The sequence below is a fragment of the Lissotriton vulgaris genome, chromosome 2_1 (assembly GCF_964263255.1).
Source record: "Lissotriton vulgaris chromosome 2_1, aLisVul1.2, whole genome shotgun sequence".
Classification (NCBI taxonomy): Eukaryota; Metazoa; Chordata; class Amphibia; order Caudata; family Salamandridae; genus Lissotriton; species Lissotriton vulgaris.
Genome location: NC_141687.1, coordinates 350,543,382 through 350,552,223, shown reverse-complemented (window position 1 = coordinate 350,552,223; position 8,842 = coordinate 350,543,382). Strand labels below are relative to the sequence as shown.

Here is an 8,842-nt window from a genome sequence, read left to right as displayed (position 1 = left end):
AAATTATATTTTATGAAATGCTGCTATATTAAGTGTTTATTAATAGAAAGCTAGTGATTGTTGTACGTTGTGTGGAAATTCCCCGGGGATAGAATAGCGGGTGGTGAGTAGAATCCATCTCGCGGTGAGGTCAGTGGCTTGAGGAAGATTAGTGCAGGTTTAGGCAGAACTGGAAGCACTAATTAGTTTTTTTTCGTATGTATAATTGAATAACTGATAGTGAAGGATTTGTAAACAAAATACGTAGCATAACCCAAAAATTCTAGTTACAAAGTATATGTGGTATCCCGAATTTTTACCTGAACCACAACATTTAGGTTTTCGTAAGGATCCGATGCTAAGAGGCAGACCTTACAATATGTACGGAAGCAAGAGGAAAATGTAATTTGCTGACAAGGTCAAGAATTATTTCAAGAAAGACAAGCCCATCAAAACTAAAGGTGGGCGTAAAATCCGTTTCGCGGGCGAATTTGCGGATTTTCTCGCGAAATCGCGGTAATATCCGCGAATCAGCGGGGACGAATTTTCAGCCAAGCAAGGGTTACAGCAGCAGGTGCAAAAGTTGAACCTAATTTCTTTGTAACCTTTTACAAAAGGGTTACAAACAAATTAACTTCAACTTGGACACCTGCTGCTAATTGCTTCCTGGCGCCTCGTTGCCTACTTGCAACTATTCTCTGACCCTGCTCTGACCCTTGAAGCAGGGTCAGAGAATAGTTACAAGTAGGCAACGAGGCACCTGTCCAAGGAATTAAACCTCATCAGGAAGCACTTACAGATATAAAAAACAGGAAGAAGGGAGAGGATGGCAAATACACCCATTTTGAGTTGTCAGGAGGGGTTAAACTAAAAGAGACCTTTACAGCACAATTTTCATATGCATTTTGCTAAAAATAAAAAGCTGTATGTTCTGTAGGGGCAACTCAGGAATCTGGCCCTTCAGAGATCCGGCCTCTCTTTCTTTCTCTCGTTCTCTCTCTCCCTCTCTCTTTCCCTCTCTTTCTCTTTCTTTCTATCTATCTATCTATCTATCTATCTATCTATCTATCTATCTATCTATCTATCTATCTATCTATCTATCTATCTCTCTCTCCCTCTCCCATAAACAACTGCATGGGTAACTTCGCTATGCAAGCGGCTCGCGAAGACGCAAAAATCCCCGCGAACACGCAAAAAACCCCACGAACATGCAAAAAACCCTACGAACACGCAAAAAAACAAAAATTCACACAAATTCGCGAATTTTGCGGATCGTGAATTCGCAAATGCGCAAATTTGCGGATCGCGAATTCGCAAAATTCGCAAATGCTTAATCAAAACTAGAGAAGGTGTAATTATTCCTCCACCTAATACTCCCGCATCATTTATGATGTTTGATAAAGGATATCAAACCGTGCGTATGGTTGGAAAATTGGGTAAAGTATACCCAAGAAGATGGAATCTTAGCATTTCCCCTAGATCGTACTTGTAATAGTAGAATCCTGTTTAATTTGAGGACCCGAATGAATGACTTACATCCCAGACCAAGATTAACGCAATATGAGGCTTTAGAAGAATGGGAAATTGAGGCCTTGGAGCGAGACAGACCCAGAATGGATAAGGGAGTAAGCAAATGGTACCCGAAATTACAGAGAGAGACGAAAGAGAAAAAGATGAAACAGTGGAGACAGAATATGATGGTCGAGGGACTATTTCCAGTACTTCCTATAGACGAACCTGTAGGAGAAAAAAGGACAGAGAAAACCCAACACTTAATGACTATGGGTGATTCGGAAGATGAATATCTGGAGGATTTATTTATGAAAAATCCACCACCATATGATGAGGATTCTAGGTCCCTGAGCTCGAAAAACCCATTCTTCAGACATCCTAGAAGGAGAAGTGCCAGTGAAACAGATACAGCAGGTATAGGTAATAGGCAAAATAGTAAAGACGGATTTTGTAGGCCTGATACAACTGTCCCAAATTATAGGCCATTCGGTGATGAGAGATCAGGTATGACAGTCCCAACTGCCCCGAGTCTGTACCCTCCTTTAGTTCCACAAGTGTTACATGACACATCCATTGAAAGGGTTTTACACGAACGAGAAAAGGAAGCCTTAATCAAACAGCAAAATGAACTCATTCAGACAATAGCTCAGATAAATCCCAGTCCTGAAGCTCTGACAATTCCAGTAACTATTGGCCCCGTTGTTCCTCTTTATGGAGATAGACAGGCTAGTCCAAAAACACCAGTTATTACACCAGCTGTAGCACAGCCCAGAAAAGAGCCTCTCATAGTTGATGATCAGGCAAGTGAATGCGAATCTGTGATCTCCCTGATGGATCTGCCCATAAGGGAACCAGAAAGCAGTGTACCACGGACGAGAACTCAGACTAGTGCAAAGTAAATCCTGATAGAAACAGCTTCAGGTACTCGAAGCGCCACAGTAGTGACTCCGGAGGAACTAGATCGATGGACCCGAGAATTGGAAAAAGAAACTCCTCAGCCCAAACAATTAGATATTTACAAGCTAAGAATAGAGTTGGAAGAACTAATGGCTGGAAACGTGGGACTAGACAGATTGAACACCCTTAGTGAGGAAGAATTATTGTTCATCTGCAAAAGTATTACCAGAAACACCAGAGTGTTCCATGAGAAATTAATGGACAAAGCAGCTAATATGGGAATAGATGTTAGCAGATCCAAAGTATTAAAAAAGCCCTACAGAGCAGAATTTTCTGACAAGGATTTAGAAAATATGAATGTGTCGGAAAAAAAGGTACAGATAAGAGAATTGCTGAACCTATTACAGAAATGGGGAGATTTAGACAAATGGAGAGCCAGATGGGCAAAGAAAAAGGAAGACAGTAAGGCCAGACAAAGGACTTCTGAGTATGTTCTAAAAGAAGTCGATAAGGCAGAGACTTTGTATCCCATGAGAGAAGTACCAGGTGGGAAATATGTACATGTTCCATGGACCCAACAAGACATTGTATCATTTACGAATGATTTTCCAAAATTACGAGAGAAGCCTGTAGAGTGGTATAGACAGGTTGAAAGATTTGTAAAGGTTCAAAAATGTCTTTTGAAGGACCTAGATGGATTTTTCGACATTGTAGTTCCTGTAGATTTATGGACAGAATGCAAAATTGCAGTTGATTGGCCCAGTGAGGAGTATGAAAGAGACTCAAGAACCGGGGCTCCCTCCCCAGAGGTGATGAGACAGTATGACAAAGTAATACTGTATTTAAAGGGAAAAGTGCCAGCCAAAGAAACTGATTGGACCCGCATAGACAGAACTACCCAAAATCGTGATGAAACTGTACATTCATATTATGAACGATTGTTACAGGTGTTCAAGACCTACAGTGGAATCGATAACATTGAAATGAAGGATATGACCCATTTCATTTATCGATTCGTGTTGGGATTGAGACCTGAAATCTCACAGTGGATTAGAGACAATAAAATTTGTTGGCAAGGAAAACCTATAGATGAGGTCCTGAAATACGCTAAGTATTGTGAAGATGAGATGGAAAAGAAAAGAAAAGCACTAAAAGAAAAAGTTATGTGGGCACAAGTAAAATTGGCAGAACAACAAGAAAAGCAGTTAGGTAAAATGAATAATAATACCCCGAATACTGGCACTGGGGGAGGAGGGAAGCCCCGAGTAAAGATGAGTCGGGAGGAAGCCAGGAAGAAATTTCCCTGCCACAGGTGCGGTCAGATAGGGCACTGGAGAGACGAGTGTCCAATGCTACAGCATGGTAATGTACAAAATAATGATTTAAATCCACAGGTGCAGAAAGAGGGGCCACGAAAGACCCAGCAACAGGTAAAACAGAATCAGTTGCCTCGTGCACCTAGACCTAATTATAGGAACAAAGCTCAGCAGAATGAGGAGGTCGAGGTATGGGAAGGAAGGGAGGATAGAAATGCAGCAACTTCGCAATTCCTGTTGAATGATACATTCCTCTGTGATGAACCTTACTGACGGGGCCTGAGGGGGGAGGACGAGGAGTGCGTGCTTGAGGCCTCCTTACCGGTAGACCAGACAGGGCCATACATTGAAGGAAAGGTTGAAGGAAATGACGTCACCTTTCTGTTGGACACTGGTGCTACCCGTTCTACTGTGAGAACAGCAGACGTTCCAAACCTACCCCTCTCGGGAGAAGCCATCCAAGTAGTGGGTGTGTCAAATCAGATAATTAGTACCCCAGTAACCGAACCAATGGAGATTTCAATAGGAAATTTTAAAGAGATGCACAGATTTGTCGTCTGTGATTCCAGTCCTGTGAATTTATTGGGACGTGATTTGCTGTGCGAAATGAACTGTACCATCTTTTGCACACCAAAGAGCGTTGAAATTCAGACCCCAGATGAAGACGGACTGTACAAATTAATGTTACTAAGGCCTGACTCAGAACTTAAGAAATTGACAATACATGATTTACCTGAAGAACTCCAACAGACTGTGAAACCCGAGGTGTGGGATTTCACTGGAAAAGATGTAGGATTAATGGCAAATGTAGACCCGATTCAAATAGCCATAAAACCAAATGCAGTTTACCCAAATACCAAGCAGTATAAAATGAATGCAGAAGTGAAAGCAGGAATTGCCATTGAAATAAAAAGATTGCTAGAAGCAAACATCATACAGGAAGTAATGAACAGTCCTTGTAATTCACCCATAATTGGAATCAAAAAGCCTAGTGGGAAGTACAGGGTAGTGCAAGACCTGCACAAGGTAAACAAGATTGTTGTCCCTTGTTGTCCTATTGTGCCAAACCCTGCAGTGATTTTGTACCAAATTCCATGGAATGCGGGATGGTTTACTGTCATTGACTTATGTCACACGTTCTTTTCCATCCCATTACATCCAGACAGCAAATTTCTTTTCTCATTTGAATTCGACAGTCATGTCTATGTCTGGAATCGTGTTCCTCAAGGGTACACAGAAAGTCCTTCTATTTTCAATCAGATTTTGAAAAAATGCCTTGAATCATTAGTCTTACCTGGAGAATCAGTTTTGGTCCAGTACATAGACGACCTCTTGGTGGCGTCTAAAAGTCAGAACGACTGTGTTACTGGTACCATTGCATTGTTGAATCATTTAGGTAAAGGAGGACATAAGGTATCACCAGACAAATTGCAGTTCTGTAAAAACTCAGTGAAATATCTGGGGCACCAGATAGAAAAAGGTATCCGGAAAGTTACTTCAGAAAGAATTAGGATAATTCGAGACATGGAATTACCAAATACTCTGAAAGAAATTAGAATGTTCCTGGGAGTAGTAGGATACTATAGACAGTGGATTGTGGGATTTGCAGTCCTGGCAAAACCCTTAATAAAAATGACCAAGAAAGGAGCCAAGGATCCAGTTGAATGGGATGATGAAAGCATGACATCCTTTGTGAAATTACGAAACTGTATATGCTCAGCTCCTGCATTGGGAATGCCTGACTATTCCAAAGACTTTGCCCTGTTTTGTGACACACAAGACAAATATGCACTCTCAGTCCTAACACAAATTCATGGTCTGACTAGACGTCCGGTGGCATATTTCTCTGCTACCTTAGATCCAGTGGCTGCAGGATTGCCTGCATGTCTGAAAGCAGTAGCTGCAACTTGCATGAGTCTTGAACAAAGTGAATCCATTGTCATGGGACATCCGGTAACTGTGTATGTCCCACATGCAGTTGTAATCCTACTGACCCGAACCAAGACCCAATACCTCACACCTAGTCGGCTGACTAAGTATGAAAGAATCCTGGTGGGTGCAGCAAATGTAACCATCACTAGATGTAATATCCTGAATCCAGCAACTCTATTACCAGATACCCTGGTTGCAGAAGTCAAGGAAGAAGTCGAGCATAATTGTATTGATCTGACTGAATTTAGTACAAAACCACGCCCAGATATCAAGGAAACAGCTTTGCCAATAGAAGACGTTGAATTGTTTGCAGATGGCTCATGTTTAAGACATGAGGATGGAGGTCTAAGTGCTGCCTATGCTGTGGTCACTCTAGAAAAAACAATAGAAGCATCCTACCTATTTGGAGTAAAATCTGCACAAGTAGCCGAATTGGTTGCATTGGCAATAGCCTGTAAAAATGGGAAAAACAAAAGAGTAACCATATACACTGATAGCCAGTATGGTTACGGGGTTATGCATGACTTCGGCCAATTGTGGCTTCAAAGAGAATTCATGACTTCCTCGGGTACCCCTATCAGAAATGGAAAAGTGGTACAGAACCGACTGGAAGCAATCCAGTTACCAAAAGAATTAGCAGTGGTCAAGTGTGCTGCTCACAAATCTGGCAATGACGATCTGACAGCTGGTAACAGATATGCTGACCAAGTAGCCCAACATTGTGCACGACATAAAATGTCATTGAATATCAATTTGGGGGGAGTCGGAAACAGCTGCCAACTTATGGTGTTTGAGGATGTATCAACTTGGGAGGAACTGGAAGGGTTGCAATAGGCAGCAGAACCAGAAGAAAAGGAAAGATGGGAGAAATCTGGTTGCCGAACAAGGAATAGAGATGGTGTCATTGTCTATAGTGATGGTATGCCTGTGTTACTAGACAGCATGATTGTTCCTATGGCTAGACTGATACATGGAGACTCACACATAGGGAGAAATGCGATGGTCCGTGTTTTCAAACAGATATGGCACAATTGGAAGTTCAGGAGCATTGCAGAGGCGCTTTGCCAGAGGTGCTTAACTTGTCAGCAGTTTGATCCTGGGAAGAAAACAGTAGTGTTACCAAGTGCAATTGGAAAGGCAGAGGGTCCTTTTATCAGACTACAAGTTGACTTTATACAGTTACCCCGTTGTAAAGGAATGAAGTACGTTCTTGTCATAGTCTGCCTATTCTCAAAATGGGTGGAAGCTTACCCAGCTAAGAAAAATGATGCAATTACTGTAGCCAAGTTGTTACTAAGGGAACTGATACCTAGGTTTGGTTTCCCGGTCACAATTGAATCAGACAGAGGTGGGCATTTTGCCAATGACATAATAACTCAGCTCTGTGAAGCATTCAAAATTACCCAAAAACTGCACTGTGCATATCATCCAGAGGCTTCTGGAGTAGTAGAACAGCTGAATGGCACTATAAAGTCAAGACTGGGAAAAATGTGTAACTCTACTGGATTTAATTGGATAGACGCTTTACCCCTTGTCCTGATGGGACTAAGAAGCATTCCAGACCGAAATACAGGCCTGAGTCCCCATGAGATACTAATGGGAAGAGTGATGCGGCAGGCATGGGTACCAGGACACAAACTGCTAAGTATTTCTGATGATTTGGTACTAGAGTACTGCAAGCAACTGGGTGACCAAGTGCGTTCTATCTCTCACCAGATTGGGGAAGACGCTGTCGCCAGGCCAACAACTCTAGTCCATAATCTGAACCCAGGTGATTGGGTTGTTCTTAAGAAACACACCCGGTCGAGTTGCCTAGCACCGAAGTGGGGGAAACCGAGACAAGTGATTCTTGTCACCACAACTGCGGTGAAGTGTACAGGTGTGCCAAAGTGGATCCATGCCAGTCATACCAAGAGGGTGACAGAAGAAGAAGCAACTGAGGCTGAAGGTTGTGCAGCTGAGGGGTCTCCAGACGTGGGTCCTGAAATAGCTGATGACGAACAACCGAGCACTAGTCAAGATGAGTGGGTCCCAGCAGACGATCTGACTCTTGATCCAATAAGAACCAGAAGATACACCTACTTAGATAGAGAGTGGGATAGTGAGGACGAGATAGGAATAGAAGTAGATAATCAGATAATCGAAATCCATGTCAAATCTGATGAGGAGGCAGGACAGATAGGGACAGGGCAGGTTATCGACACACCTCCAAGAACTCCAGAGACTGAAAAGGGACAGTTAGAAACTAGGGCTGAAGTTCATGCGGAAGAAAATCAAGGGTTCGAAGTGCATGAACAGGATCAGATAGAAATAGACAAATGTGCTCAGGAAACAGAATTTGAAACGAACGAAAGTCAAAATCAGCATACACCTGAACCAGGCCAGCTTAGAAACCAGGCGGAAGAAACTGAAGTAAGACCTAGGGCTAGTCAGACAGGAAGGGAAGAAGAAAGCGTTGAAATAAATGTGCCACAACTGAACGAAAATAAAAGAGCACGTGAGGAAAGCCGGATCTCGGTGCGAGTTAAAAGATTTAAAAAGAAGAAAAGTGAACCAAGATTCATAAAAAGACTGAAACTAAGATTGAAAACGGTAGAGGAAAAGCTAGAAGACAGGAAAAGGGCCTCGAGTGAAAAAGAGAAGACTGGAGCCAAGCCTAAAAGAAGAAGTAGCAGAATAAAAAGACAAAACGAAAAGTATCGGAGTCCCGAATGGACTTACCTAGTGCTAGAGGAATTTGAAGATCTCGAGATATGTGACGAGAGTGATGAAGAACTGATTGCTGAGCAGGGTTCCGAAGAAGAAGACCCAACCCGAAAGTTAACCTGCGTAAGCCACCTGTGTAAAGTTACAAAGAGGGGTTGGAAAACTTCTTTTAAGCCACAATGTCTGATTCAAATGTGAATGGTAGACCTAGACAGAATTGCTGTAAAACATGCTGTAAAATATGTCTGTGTAGTGTAGCAATAGTACTGATACTATGGATAGGACTAACAATCTCAATATCGTTCATGATAAGTAAGGACTCTAACCTGTACCCTACTAAACTAGTGACAAAAGACTCAGAGATTTTGCCGACAGAAGAGACACCACGAAGTGTAGAAAGACGCAAGAAAACATCTAGTCTTAGACAGACAAAAATGGACGTGGATGCATCAGATGAGGGAGGACTACATTATCACAGAATCAAAAACAGAACACATTTA

At 42.2% G+C, this 8,842-nt stretch overlaps 1 pseudogene; it reads left to right on the top strand.

The window, feature by feature from the left end:
- Positions 1-2,321: 2,321 nt before the first annotated feature.
- On the top strand, positions 2,322-3,977 carry LOC147730326 (uncharacterized; annotated as a pseudogene).
- The last annotated feature ends 4,865 nt before the right edge of the window (positions 3,978-8,842 follow it).